Source organism: Cervus elaphus, chromosome 24 (assembly GCF_910594005.1).
Source record: "Cervus elaphus chromosome 24, mCerEla1.1, whole genome shotgun sequence".
Lineage (NCBI taxonomy): Eukaryota > Metazoa > Chordata > Mammalia > Artiodactyla > Cervidae > Cervus > Cervus elaphus.
In genome coordinates this window covers 24,975,317-24,990,580 of record NC_057838.1, presented here as the reverse complement: position 1 = coordinate 24,990,580, position 15,264 = coordinate 24,975,317, and the positions used below count along the sequence as shown (strand labels likewise).

The window sequence follows — 15,264 nt, the reverse complement described above, 5'->3', positions numbered from 1 at the left end:
CTTCTCCAGTGAGTGACTATCCCAAGCTACCAGACTCTTCACCTTGGGGAAATTTGCTTTACCAGCCTTCCCCAGGAACTTACTTCTCCCTGAAGGTAGCAATACAGGAAGGCTTCCCAGAAGTCCCCCTTACCCAATCCCCCCAGGCCAAATAGGATCTCTCTCTCCTGGTGAGCAGGACCTTGGTGTTGTGTCCGAATACGGGCTGAGCCCTGGGTGAGACAGGGAAGTACCTAGGGCACTTACCTGACGTGGGGAGTGAGTCACAAAGTCACTTCAGTTCTTTCAGTCATGTCTGCCTCTTTGCAACACTATGGACTGTAGCCCGCCAGGCTCCTCTGCCCATGGGATTTTTCAGGCAATAATACTGGAGTGGGTTGCTGTGCCCTCCTCCAGGGAATCGTCCCAACCCAGGGACTGAACCCACGTCTGTGTCTTCTGTATTGGAGGCAAATTCTTTACCTTCTGAGCCACATACGAAGTCCCCTGAAATTGTGCATCCAAGGCCCTTCCCATACCCTCCCTAGTTCCAGCTCTGGTTCTACCCAGCTCTGCCACTGACAGGCCATGTCCACAAGGACAATCCCCTGGCTCTCTGGGCCTTAGTTTACTCCTGAGAAGCTGAAGTGCTGGATTCAGAATAGTGTTTCCCCATAATGACCCATGAACCCACTGATCCTTAATTTTCTGATTCCCACAGCCTTTTCCAAAGTCCTCATTTCTTAAAATCTATAAACCATTTTTTTTTTAATTGCCCTATGAGATCTTTGGGTTTCTCTGGTTGCTCAGACTGCAAAAAAATCCACCTGCAATGCAGGGGACCTCGGTTCAATCCCTGGGTCAGGAAGATCCCCTGGAGGAGGCAAGGCAACCCACTCCAGTATTCTTACCTGGAGAATCCCATGGACAGAGGAGCCTGGCGGGCTACGGTCCATGGGGTCACAGAGAGTCGGACAGGACTGAGCGACTAAGCACAGCACATGAGAACTTCACGTGTGACTACAGAACACAAGCGCTATGGTCTCCATATGACCCAATTCTCTTAAAGAAACTGTGTCAGCTTACATCCAGCCCTGTAGAGACCTCCCCAGGAACTACTGTAACTTTGCTTCCCATCCTGACCAAAGGTAACTGGAGCAGATGCAGACCCCAGACCCAAGATGAGCCAGCTGTGGTCGATGGAGACAAGCCAATTATTCCTCTCAAAACCTGGGCATCATAGACACTCTATAGCTAATAAAGGTATGCAGCCCAGTGGTCAAGTCAGACAAACAGGCTGGTGGCCATGGGGCCCACATGCAGAGCCCACATGCGAGAAGCAGCTGAAAAGGAGGAGGCAGTGGGGAGAAGCCACAGGACAAGTCCTATGGCTCATGAGAGATGAGAAATGACTCAGCTCTTGAGAGATGGAGAATGGTCTCATTCTTTACTTTCCCGTACTGCTGCCAACATGAAGCATGAACTATCCTTGTATTCTTGAGTGTGCCCTTACACAAACCACTGTCAAAGGAACTGTGGCTCTAGCTGAGTTAAGGGCAGGTGATTCTTCAACAAATATAATTAACTGCTATGCTCGGGAGAAGACTGAGAAAGATTCTGCCTCATACTGTAAAGAAAAAGTTTTCAGAAGGATTTTTAGAAATTATGTTTAAAAGAGAACATTAAGGACTTCCCTGGTGGCTCAGAAGTAAAGAATCTGCTTGCCAGTGCAGGAGATGTGTGTTCAATCGCTGGTCCAAGAAGATCCCACCGGCCATGGAGCAACTGAGCACCCCGAGCCCATGGCCACAACTACTGAGCCTGTGCTCTAGAGCCCAGGAGACTCAACTACTGAGCCCATGTGCCATAGCTACCGAAGCCTGCGCATCCTAGAGCCTGTGCTCCACAACAAGAGAAGCCATTGCAATGAGAAGCCCACACCCCGCAACCAGAGCGTAGCCCCTGCTCTCCGCAACTAGAGAAAAGCCCACACAGCAGCAAACACCCAGCAGAGCAAAAATAACTACGTAATTTTTTTAAAAAAAGAGAGAACTTTAAAAAAAAAAAAAAAAAAGGCTACTCCTTCCTTCCATCCTGAATAAGTTCGTCTTCTCTTCCTTTCCCTTCCCTCTCCTCTCCTCCCCATCCCTTTCCTCCATTTCTCCTGGGGGTAGTAGTGACCACAGAAGTAGCAGCAAAGGAGTGTGGGGGCCAAGGATGTGACCCACACGGTAGAGAAATCGCTTGCAGAGAGAGAACTCAAGCACATAAATAATGATACCGAAAACAATGAAAGGTTTTCTTGTTCACAGAGAAGGAAGTTACATACAAGGAAAGGGGAAAGGCTAAAAATAACCTTGAGATACTGATGGAATGGAGGTACCAATGCAAACTCATGGACCTTTAAAATATAAACAGATTTAGAAATAGTTATGGTAGTAGTCAGGGCACACATATACACACATACACACACATTTACATGTATATATGGTCCACCTCTGTACACGAGAAGGCCTACAATTTATGACAGCCCAGAAACAATAAGCAATGAAATGTACAGATTTTAGTTTTCAAATATCACTCTCCTCTCTAGAACTCCTTAAAGAAACAGCTAGTTCCGAGGCTGAGGAAGGAAAATTACAAGATGAGCCAGAAAGTAAAGAATTGCTCAAAAAATTACAGGCACATAGCTAAAGCTCAAAGGGGCTAATTTTGGCTTTTTTTTTTTTTTTAACATTTTTTTGAAGCACAATTGATTTACAAGGATTCAGTGGTACAGAAATGTGATTCAGTTATATTTTTTTCAGAGTTTTTTCCATTATAGATTATTACAAGATATTGAATATAGTTCCCTATGCTATACAATAGGTTTTTGGTGTTTCTCTATTTTATATATAGTCGTGTGTATCTGTTAATCCCAAATTCCCAAGTTATCCCTTCCCCACAACAGGAGTCAACTTTGGTGAGGCTCTTCTGCTAGCCAAATCTAGAAGGGTTTTATATAAAAATAAATAATGATAATAATGGATTAAATCCACTGAATAAAACAGGAATCCAGGGCCTACACTGATATAAACAAATGAAGGAAAAAAAGACACTTCCTCCTTATTAGTAGAATGCCAACTAATAAACACAGCAGGAGTGACGGTAACAGAAAATAGCCATTTGGTAAGCACTATAATTGTGGTTAATGTAGGCAAGAATCATCAATGTTCACTAATTCAAATGGGCTTTCTTGGTGGCTCAGGCGGTAAAGAATCTGCCTGCAATGTGGGAGTCCCAGGTTTGATCCCTGGGTCAGGAGGATCCTCTGGAGACGGACAAGGTAACCCACTCCAGTATTCTTGCCTGGAGAATTTCATGGACAGAGAAGCCTGGTGGGCTACAATCCATGGGGTCTCAAAGAGTCAGACACGACTGAGCAACTAACACCCACACCAAATCAAATGAATGGTTTTTAATGAAATGCAGGATATTGTCATAGTTTGAGAGCACCTTTCTACAAAATAATTATTAATTATGAAGAGGAAAATAATGACTTAACATGGAGAAATCTGAACACGCCAAACTGACCGAGAGGTCGAGATTAACATTACCAGCAGTATGACCGGCCAGCGTCCTGAGCCTTCTGACGCCATGCAGTGAGGACAGGACAGCGTCATCTCTGTATATTTCTCCCAAGGACACAGGTCTGAGTCCCATCCTGAGGAAACACTGATGAAACCAGGCTGAGCTCTAGCCTACAGAATGAAAAGCTTGTACTCCTTCAAACTATAAAGTTGTGAACACAGGGAAAGACTAAGCATCTGTTCCAGGTTGAAGGAGACTAAAGAGACACAATTATTAAATGCAAAGTGTGATCCCGGGCCAAACAGAAAAGAGACTTTGTTGGGATAATTTGTGAAATTTGACTGAAACATTTGGGTCAGATATCAGTGTCACACCAATGCTGACTTCTGATTTCCTGGTCCGGAGGGTTGTATGCTGGCTATGCAGAGGACTGTCCTTGGTTTGGAAAGACACACAAAGAAGATCTGGGGAGTTTGGAACAACTGCTTCAAATACATATTTATATATTTTTTATATTTTAAATAATATATAAACAAATTTTATTTATCATGAGTATCCCCAGAGAGAGATTCTGCAATTTTCTCTCTCAGTCCTATTATAGATTTTTTTTCAATTTAACTAATATTTGTAATTTCCTAGAATTCTTTTCTGCAACTTTTTCTATAACCATCTGTTCTTGTTTTACCAACAAAATATGCTCTCAATCCTTCCATCAGTGCTGGACCTTGTTAATTGAGCATTTCATAGGTACCTCAACATCAGCCTGCTCAAAATCAACTCTCCATTTCTGTTCACAAAAGCCGGTGGACCCTGCCAACAATAGGCCATTGAAAGCAATAGCTTTTCTGAATAGTATGAAGAGCCACTGAAGGGTTCTGAGCAGAGACGTCACGTGATAAACTTTGCCTTTCCAAAGGATCACCCTGGATCCACTGGGAATACACTGTGGGGAGGCCGTGGGAGAAACAGCCTAGGTAGAAGCAGGGTGAAAAACTATCCTGGTTTACCCCAGGGCTGGGGAACTTCCTGAGACAGGACTTTCAATGCAAAAACTGAAAGCCAAAAACTGGGAAAGTACCAAGAAAGCCAGATATTCTAGTTAGGAGGTTATTCCAGCAAGCCCAGGTGTGAAATAAACATAGCAAGAGCCAGGAGGAGGTGATTATTAGACGTCATACTCTGGATAGGTAATGGGTATATAATATAGAATGTATGAGATCTATCATGTGAGGAAAAGAGGATTCTTGTGTCCTTGGAATACTAGAGGATCTGAATTATCATTTACTGGGGAAGGAGGGAGACTATGGGAGGAGCCATTTGGAGGGGGGATGGGAATCAGGAGCTCAATTTTGGACTTACTAAGCATGAGGTGTCTATGTGACATCCAAAAGGAGATGTTAGATGGGCATTTAAATACACACATCTAGCGATCAGAGGAGAGAAGTTAGGGGTGTAAATATTGTATATTGTCTACGGATGGCCTCCAAAAAAATAAAAGTTCATGAAGAGTGTAAATTAAACACAGAAGCTCAGGGACTGAGTCTTGAAGACAAGATTTGTTTAGGTAGAATGATGGGGGCAAAACTGTGATAGAGAGAGGATGGGAGATAAAGAAATGGGGGCAACAAGTGTAGACAAGATTTTCAAGGTTACCTATACAGCAAGGGGAAGGAGCTGGGCTTACCTAAGAGTAGGGACAGTTACTCCACATACAATAGGAAGGAAGACAGAATGTGTAGGCAATGGTTCAGGTAACTGGGTAGTTTGGGTGGTGGGAATTTCTGAGAATTTTCATCTAAATCTTCTAATTCTCGGGTAAGTCAAGGTAATCAGCTGAAGGGGGAGGTGGGGGAGGCCAACTCAAGGTCCAAAAAGAGAGGTAGAGACCAAAAAATCATCCAGGGGAGGGAGGGCAGGAGTGGGAGAGAGAAAAGAAGGATGATCTCTGACCAGCATTCACTTGGGGTTTCAGTAGGCACATGGCCTGAGAGGGGACCAGTCAGCACTTTCAGTTCCCTGAAATATATCTGGATTTTTTTCCCCTTGTTTGTTCATCTTGGCCCTTCTTAATTTTGCTGTTGATTTTGCAGAAACATCCGCAAAATGTTGTCTGTTCAAACTTGAAACGAGGGCCTGAGTTAATTAACAGAGGTGCCTGAAGACACCCCTCTTCCAATGGAAAGCATCCTCCAGAGCTAACTTGACTAAATGAAAAAAGGTCCACAACCAGGCACTTCTCGTGGTCACGTTTCAGAAACATGAATGAAGAGGCTTTGGTATGAAAAAATAAACGGTAACAGCAGTCAAAGTTGTTCCTGCAAAGGAAACAGAATCAGAAAGTCATCAGCAACCCCAAGCGCTAGAAGACAAATACTGAACTTTCAAAGTTCTAGAATTCCTGACCCAGCCCAATTACCAATGCAGCATGAGGGTAGAATAGACACACCCTTCATTATCCTGAGAATGTACTCCAACAAAGGAATAAGCAGAGAAGGTTCTAGAACAGAGGTTTACTTAATTTTGTTTCCTTTTGGCTGCCCCTCTCGGCTTACGGGATCTCAATTCTCTGGCCAGCCAACGCAGGAAAAGTCTACAATCCTAAGCATTAGGCCATCAGGGAACTCGCAGAAGGCTTACTTTTAATTACTCCTAGTTATACACCTTTCCTTAGGTTTGAGTGTCTGTGCGTTTATCACTCTTAAAATTCTTTTTGTATAAACAACTACTTACTGTTTACCTCTCAAATCATCAAACTTCTAAACACTGCAACTTCTCCCCTTTCTTTTCCCACATGGCTTCATGTGTTGGAAAAATATGTATGCTTACTTTCATATTCTTTTTTTTTTTTTTACACCAAACCTCTTCCTTTTTCAAACTATCAAAAGCATTTAGACTTAACTATTTACAACCAGTTTCACTGTTCATCATTGTTCCATACATAAATGCCTCTTTATTGTAGATGCTTGCCTCATTCTATTTTTCACTGGGCTGATTTATGTGGTATAATTTCCAAAGTTGCATGTTTTCTTCATCCTAGCTCTAAAACAATGCTCAGCTGACTTCTATTATTAAATTAAAAGAGGGTGTATCTATCCTGGCTGTTTAGTAGAATTCATACAAACACACACCCCAGGAACTAAAATGTCACTGGCCATACAGAATTCCAAGAGCTACACTCCATCAGAGCACTAATCTTTACTATAACCGTAAATATCCTAACACAGAATACTAAACGCTGAAGCCTAAACCCCAGTTGTATTTGCAACTCCAATCCTAGACTAAACGAAACGAAGCACCACAACTCACCCGAATCCCAACACCCTAATCTAACCTAAATCTTAACCGAAGCCTTAATCCCAACACTGAACCTTTAAAACAGGAGATCTGGGGACCCCTGCAGCGGCTTATCAAAATAGTGAGTAGACTTACCACTTTTACTCTGTTACAAATATTTTCAAATTTTCCTCGTTATGGTTTCTTAGATACACCCATCGTTTAAAAGTGCACATTCCAAACACATGGGTTTTTTTTAAAGTATTCTTGATATTGATTTCTCATTTTGATATTAATTTCTCTTTCAAATATTTTCCTCTCTGCAATCACCTCTGTGTTTTTTTTTTTTTTTTCAGTATTTTAACACTATTGAGGCTTTCAAAGGCTACGTCAAAGGTCTCTCTTGGTAAAAGTCACCATGGACTTGAAAATTTGTGGGTTATTTTCAAATATCTTTTGATATTGATTTCTAACATAATTCCACAGTGACAGGAGAACAGATTCTGTATAATTTTAATACCTTTAGACCATGAAATTTCGGCATCTTGTTTTACATCCCTGGATATGGTCTACTGTCTCTTGCTTTATAGTCTATGGGAACTTGAAAAAGATTTGCATCCTGCTGCTGTGTGAAAATTGTATAAATCTTAATTATGCTGAATTGGTTCATTGTACTTTTCAGGTCTACTATATCCTTCTACTTTTCTATTCATTCTATTAATTTTTGAGAGTTTGATATTGAAACTCCAACTAAAAATTTATCTACTTAAAAAACTGTAATATAGAGTAGAACTGTATATAACTTTGTTCTGTATTTTCTAAGTCTCCTATAAATGTGTTATTGCACTTACATAATTTAAAGAATAAAAAAAAAGAAAAAAAAATAGTAAGTAAAGCAGGAACCTCCTTCCACTCTCCCTGCTGCCCACCCTGCTCAGCCCCCGCCTCCCGCCGTCCCCTCATTTCTTTCAGGTCTTTACTCAGATGTCACTGTCCATAAAGCATTTAGGACCAACTGTACAGTTAGAACAGTACCCCGAGACAGCACCCTCACTTCTGACAACAACTGAAAGTTCAGGGTCACCCCCAAACCACCTCAATAGTTTGCTAGAAGGACTCACAGAACTCAGAGGAAGCAGATATAATCATGGTTAGGGTTTATTACGGTGCTTCCGTGGTAGCTCAGCTGGGAAAGAATCTGCCTGTGATGCAGGAGAACCTGGTTCAATCCCTGGGTCGGGAAGATCCCCTGGAGGAGGGAGAGGCTGCCCACTCCAGTACCCTTGGGCTTCCCCGGTGGCTCAGCTGGTAAAGAGTCCACCTGCAGTGTGGGAGACCTGGGTTCGATCCCTGGGTTGGGAAGCTCCCCCGGAGAAGGGTTAATCACAGGAAAGGGATACAGATGAAATCAGCCAAGGGGAATGCACAGGGCAGAGCCCATGAGGGGTCCAAAGAGATGCTCCTTGTTCTCTCTGTGGAGCCGTGGACGATGTGTGACCTCCTCCCAGCCACAGAATGTGGCAACACGCAGAGCACCGGTGCCGAGTATTCACAGGGTTTGGGTCACACGCTGGCCGTGTCACTGACCTGCAATCCCCAGCCCCTCCCAGAGGGCGGCTAACGCCTTTAGTCTCCAGTTCCTCTGGAGGCAGAACTGTCATAGCACGACCCCAAATCCCCATCACAAGTCACACTGTTAAGACAGCCCGCAAAGACACCAACCAGGACTCCAGGTAAAGGCCAGAGTCGCCTTTGGTGAGGTTAATTGTTTTTTTATTTTTTAATTTATTTTAATTGGAGGCTAATTACCTTACAATATTGTAGTGGTTTTTGCCATACATTGACATGAATCAGCCATGGGTGTACATGTGTTCCCCATCCTGAACCCCCCTCCCTCCTCCCTCCTGGTGAGGTTAATTCTTTACCACATACTTCTCTCACTGTGATCTTCTCCAATTTAAACACGCAACTTCTGCCCCAAGAATCCACATTACCACTCATCACCATCAGGCATAAAATTTGTTTTACATGATTATTTTATTGTCTCTCCTCTCCATTAAGAATGTAAGGTGGCAATTTGGTCTGCTTCATTCACTGCTGCATCACGTGCTTCCAGAACTGCGCCCTCCAATACAGGAACCACTGGCCACACATGGCAAGTGAGTACCTGACCAGCCACTAGTCCAGATTAAGGGTAAACTACACACTGACCTTTAAAGCCATCGCATTTAAAAAAGCATGGAAAGAATTTCATCAGTATTTTATTATGTTGGTTCTAAGTTGAAATATATTTGGGACATATTGGATTACATAAAATATACTATTAAAATTTATTTCACCTGTTTCTATTTTGTAAACTTATTTAATGTAGCTAGAAAACTTATCGAATTATATATGTGGCTGCAATCTGAGTCTCACTTTGGGTGTGTACATATACAGAGAGAGACAGAAGAGAGAGAGAGGAGGAAGAATACATTTTATTATTTGCTATATATATTTGTATAGATATAGAAGACATATCAGCAAACTTTTTTTGTAAAGTATCAAGTAGTACATAGTCCAGGCTTTGTGGCTATATGGCCTCTGTTCCGCTCTACCACAGTAGCAAAAGTGCAGCCACAGATAATATTTAAACAAATACATGTGGCTGTGTTTCAATAAAACTGTTTTTATAGAAATAAGCAGCTGCATAATTTGGCCTGTGGGCCATAGCTTACACACCCCTGATTTAGAACATTGTTTAGCCCATAGTAAATATTCAAAAGATACTTGTTGGGTGGATAAATACAAAGAATGCTAAAGTGACAGCATGTTGAGCCCAAGAGCATGGTTAATGTCAGAGGTTACCGGTGGCCAGGAAATCTGGGGCACATCGCACATGGACTGTAAGTTACTGGAGGGATTTAAGCAGGGCAGTGATAAAATCTGATACGGCTTTTATTGGTCTCTGTGATAGACGGCATAAAGTCCTGCCCCTTCAGCCCTTTCAGAACTCATTCACCCAACTGTCAAGGATGTTGGTGGCTGAAAGCCCTCCTTTAAGGGCTGCTCAGGGCTGAAGAGAACCACCTTGCCCAAGGTGCCACCCTCTTCCTGGTGCCAACCACATCCAATGACTCACCCATGTAGGGGCGTAAAGGCCCTCTTGCCTCACGTGCAGACGACTCGGAAAAGCCACCCCTGGCGCGCCTTACAGGGCTGGCAGCTGTGATCCCTGCAGCGGCTGCAGCCTTTGAGGCAACTGCCCTGCAATTCAGCTGTCAGCGCCACTCCTCACAGGTCATCTCCTCCCATCCCTCTCTTAACGGTGCTGCTCCCATGAGCACTCCCCCAAAACTGCCTGCATGCAAGTCTGCCTCTCACAGCCTGAGTCCCAGGGAACCTGACCTGCAACAGCTGATATCAGGAGCCGTCTGAGGAAGCAGACTGTGGACATGGGATCCCGGGGGTTAATTATCTTTCAGCAGGCTGGCGGTGAGAATCCCATTGCCGGTTGGAAATTACGGATGCACAGCCCCTGGCAAGCTGCAGCAATGCAGATGCAAAGCTGTCCCCGGGGAACCAGGGGTGTCCTGTGGGGTACCGTCACAGTGCAGAGTGGCGCTTGCCAGACAGAATACGGTTGTCATCATCATGGATCATTTTGTATCTTGCCGTGGGCTGACAAACCTCCTTGATCCTTAAAAAGTACTGTCACTGGTGGTGAACTGGGATGATATGTGGAAGGAGAGAGACACATTGCACCTGACCGGTACAATGTATCAGGACTTTACCAAGAATATATCAGTCACTATGGGCATCCCTGGTGGCTCAGAGGGTAAAGAAGCCACCTGTAATGCAGGAGACCAGGGTTTTATCCCTGGATCAGGAAGATCCCCTGGAGAAGGGAATGGCACCCCACTCCAGTCCTCTTGCCTGGAAAATCCCACGGACGGAGGAGCCTGGTGGGCTGCAGTCCATGAGGCTGCTAAAAGTCGGACACGACTGAGCGACTTCACTTTCAATTTGCATTTTCATGCGCTGGAGAAGGAAATGGCAACCCACTTCAGTGTTCTTGCCTGGAGAATCCCAGGGACGGGGGAGCCTGGTGGGCTGCCGTCTATGGGGTCGCACAGAGTCGGACACGACTGAAGTGATTTAGCAGCAGCAGCAGCAGTGGGAGTCATTAAAGCATCAGAGAAAGACAATGCCAAGGGTGAACACCAGAGGGCAGCACATAGAAATCTCATATTCTGTATCTAGAGGGCAGAAAAGGCTGGAGGGCCAGTCACAGGGAAAACAGAAAGCAGGCCTTAGAATCAATCCAGGCCAGGGATGGAGCTGGCTTGACCCGGGATGCCAGTGGTCAATCTTGGCTGTATTTTGAAAATAAAGCGAACATAATTTGCTATGGTGTTTGCATTCATTTCCTATTGCTTGTATAACAAATCAACACAAATTTACTGACTTAACACAGATTTGTTCCCTTACAGGTCTGAAGGTTGGAAGTCTGGAAAGAGTCTCTGGGGGCTGAAGTCCAGATGCTGTGAGGGCCTCTTCCTTCTGGAGGCACTGCGTGTGAGTTTGCTGCCTGGCCTCTTCCAACTCCGAGAGGCTGCCTGGGTTCTCTGGCTTGTGGCCCCTTCCTCCATCTTCAAAGCATATCACTCCAACTTCTCCCAACCTCACACTGGGAATTTCCTGGTAGCTCAGTGGTTAAGACTCCACTGCAATTTCACTGCTAAGGGCTCAGGTTCCATCCCTGGTTGGGGATCTAAGATCCCACAGGCTGTATGGTGCAGCAAAATGAAAAAAAAAAAAAAAAAAGACAGAGACAGAGAAAAGAAGAATGTGCTAGGAGGAAAAAATTTCCCTCCACCAACCTACCAAGTTAGGTTCAGTGGTTGGAGGCCTGTGAGTTAACTAACAACAGACAAATTAATAGGAAAGAAGACAAAGTTTATTTACCAAGGAGGCTTCAGATGAATTGGCTCCCTGGACATCCAAAGATAAAGGTTTATCAGTGTACTTAACAGGGAGAAAGGGCTTCTGTGGAAGAATAAATGGAAGGCAGGACAGTTTCAGATAAAGTTTGTTTAAGCAATTACTCATCCCTGTGATAGTGGTTAGTCTCCTTTCTGGCCGTAAACCTGCCAGAGAGGACTTATAGCAACTGTATTTTCTAGGAGGTCCTGCTTAAATCTACAAAAGAACTTGAGATAAAGTTTATCCCTGTGGCGGCTGCTTGTTCAGATGTTTTTAGCTTAAGCTAAAACTATAGATAAAATAAATGAATATAATATATAAATACAAATAAAATAACATAAACATACTAAAATAAAAGATTATTTTAAAATAATCTTCATTGTGATTTAGGTGCATTTTGAATCTCTACAGGTGCAAAACTATTCTTCATGTAATAGAATTTTTCAAATGGCATTTTCTATCTCACACATTTTGGGCAAAGCACCAGAGGTGAGAAAAACAAGTGCCCCACAGTCAGGAGTGAAGTGTAAGATGTGCAGAAAAATGGCAACCAAACTGGTTCCTGACCTTTAGCCCATCACCTGCTACCAGGCGGGGGCCTGGGACGGGAGTGAAACTGGAAAGATGGTTTCTTAAAGGAAAGGGTTTTTCTTCCTCCTGCCTCAAATCTGACAGAGAGGCTTCAAGGAAGCATGACCTGAGTTCCCTGGAGCTGACTGGGGTGCACGTGTGAGGAGGCCACTAAGGTCCACGGTGAGCCCCACCACTGGCAGGGCAGATGGGGACATGTCACAAAGGGTCACCCTGGTCAGGGAACGGTGTGCCCTCAGGTGGCTTCTCTGATGCTGAGCCACCCACAAGAGGAAGAGGCAGCATCTGGGCATCTCACAGCCCCCAGAGGGCACCACCAACACCTTTTCTGCCCCTTTATCTCTCCCTCTCCGCCCCTCACCCTAAATGAGGCTGGGCTGACATCATGAATGGGTGAAGGGTAAAGAGGACTGAAAGCAAGGGGAAGGAATAGTGCAGAAGCCAGCCACACCTCCCTTTCCACTGAGTTTCCAAGCTGAGCCAGGGCAGCCTGCCGGGACCCTCCACCTCACTCCCCTGCCTGCCCAGCAAGTGTTCTGACCCTTCCAGACTAAGTTCAGAAGCAAGGCAGGAAAAGAGACAAAGGTGGAAGCTGGATTGTCTTTTATGACCCAGCCTCAGAAGTCATAATGTACCCTTCCACTAGGGGATGACACAGAGACTGCTTCTTCTCAACTGGAGGAATGCCACATTCAGGGTATAATGAGTTTACACATGGGACGGGAGACAAAGGACGGATCGTCTTTGGAAAATATGTTCAATCTCTCCCATGAATAAACACATAGCAGAGTAGAGGACCCAGTAGATGAACTCAAGTTCTACTCAGTACCTATTGTTCAAAGAGGAAGGAATATATGCCACACAGTCTAGAAAGTTTATCCTGCAACTTGGAGAACATAAAGCTTTGCTGAGAGAGAGAGATGATCAGTTATCAGGATAACTCACTTATCTGTGTAATCTGATTCTTTGACTAAAATGCAAGCTCTGTGAGATCATCTACATAGATTCTTCAGTGTTGGCCCAGAACCCAGTACATAGCAGTTGTGGGAAAAAAAAAAATTCTTGCATAATAAATAAATGATATGATGAAATGCAGGACCTGGACTTGTGAAATGAACTGTCACTTGATGAGGTGCTGCCACCTTCTGGTCACTGGGGGTACTGCCAACCACTTAACAATGTTACATTTCCCCACATGCCTTTGGAAGAATGCACCCATACCTCAGTTTACAGGGTGCTTTTGTGACGGCTGATTGGTTTGGGTTTTAAAAGCAGCCCTGACTCCTATATTGATTCCCATCTGACCAGTAAGATCCGTGAGGACTGGGGGAATTGTTTACTAGAATCCTCTCTCCCTGGTCTAGACAACCGAACCAGCCCTTAGCCCTCCAGAGCCTGGCGTGGCTTCCTCCCCTGTACGGAGGCTGCTCTGATCAAAGCCCTCCAGGGCCCCCTTGTGGAACCCAGCAGCCCCTTCCCTCTTCTCGCTGCAGCACTGGACACTCTCAGTCTCTTCCCTCCTCTAAGTACTTTCTTCCCTCGACATCTCCCACGACTAACTCCTGTCTGGACTTGCCCCTGCCTCCCTGGCTGCTGCTTCTCCTCTGCTACCGCTCTGCAGTCCGTCTTCCCCAGGGCTGCCCTGAGCCCGCTTCTCCTCACAGAACCCTGGGAGATCGCCTGCCTTGCAGCCTCAATTTTCACCTGCACACAAATGGGCCATCGGGTCTGTCGCCAGCCCAGTCTTCTCTCCCAGCTCCAGGCCAGAGCATCTGGCCCCTGAAGATAGGCTCTGCCTGGAGACCCTGCCCCTCATGCTCATCTTGTCCAAAGTCAACTGTGGCCTCCCCGCTCCGCCCACCACCCTATCCTTCCCTCCTCACTCCCACTGCCCAGCTTGGCATCCCCACTCACTCACTTCCCCAGGCCAGACGTCTGGGGACCACCCCTGAGTCCTCCCCTTCCTCACGACTGAGTTCACTGAGGAGCTGTCAGTCTGTTCCCTCAGACCACGCAGGCACTCGGGCATCCTTTAGGTCTTTTAGGTCTTGTCTATTCTACATCCTCAGCATCCTTCAGACCAGCCCCTCCCCACTGCCACCACCAAGAACTTCGCCATTCAGAACCTGGGCTGCTGTGACAGGCCTTTGTCACCAGCCTCCTGAGAGGCTGCTCTGGCTAAAACCCGTTCCTTAGGGCCCAAACTTGCCTGGCACCTACAACTTGGCCCCACCTGCCACCCAAGACCAGCCTCCACCCTCTGCCCACTCTCTTCCTCTGCCTAAAATACTCTTCTCTCATCTGCCTGTGTCTAAAGCATCCCATCCCCATTGTACAGACAGGGAAACTGAGGCACAGAGCACTGACAGAACTCGTCCAAGATTATAGAGCTGCGAAGTGGTGGAGCTGGGCTTCCAAAGGAGGTGTGAAACCAGCTCCTTTCGCTCCAAAGCATCAGGCTCTGCTGAAAGTCCCCATGTGTAAAAGGGAGGAAGGAAAGACTATGCACTCTTCCTGCTCTGATTTTTCCCTCACCAGGATTTCTTGATTCAGAGATGCTAGGAGGCTCTCTGGCAGTGACCTGGGGGCACTGAACTCAGATGCCTAGGATCCCCTAGCCAGCGGCTTGGTAGAGAATGTTTGGGCCAAGCTCTGGGCTGACAGGGCGATGCTACAAGTAAACAGATATGGTCTCCAGCCCTCTCTCCCTCATCTGCTCCAGTTTCCATTCTCTATTAGTTTTCTGTAGCCATGTAGCAAAATATAACAAACTGTGGCTTAAACAATACCCATTTGTTAGCCTACAGTTCTGTAGGTCAGAAGTCTGCCACAGTAGGGCTGGCCTCTCTGCTCAGGGAACCCTAAGGCTGAAACTAGTCTCCATCT

The 15,264-nt window shown here is 45.3% G+C and overlaps 1 long non-coding RNA gene across 1 annotated transcript in view; it reads right to left on the bottom strand.

Moving 5' to 3' along the window:
• Window positions 1-3,421: 3,421 nt before the first annotated feature.
• Window positions 3,422-15,264, bottom strand: part of LOC122682644 — a 33,513-nt gene continuing 21,670 nt past the window's right edge. Inside the window, exon 3 of the long non-coding RNA XR_006337462.1 lies at window positions 3,422-5,864. This is a non-coding gene — a long non-coding RNA (uncharacterized LOC122682644). The remainder of the gene's footprint in view (window positions 5,865-15,264) is intronic.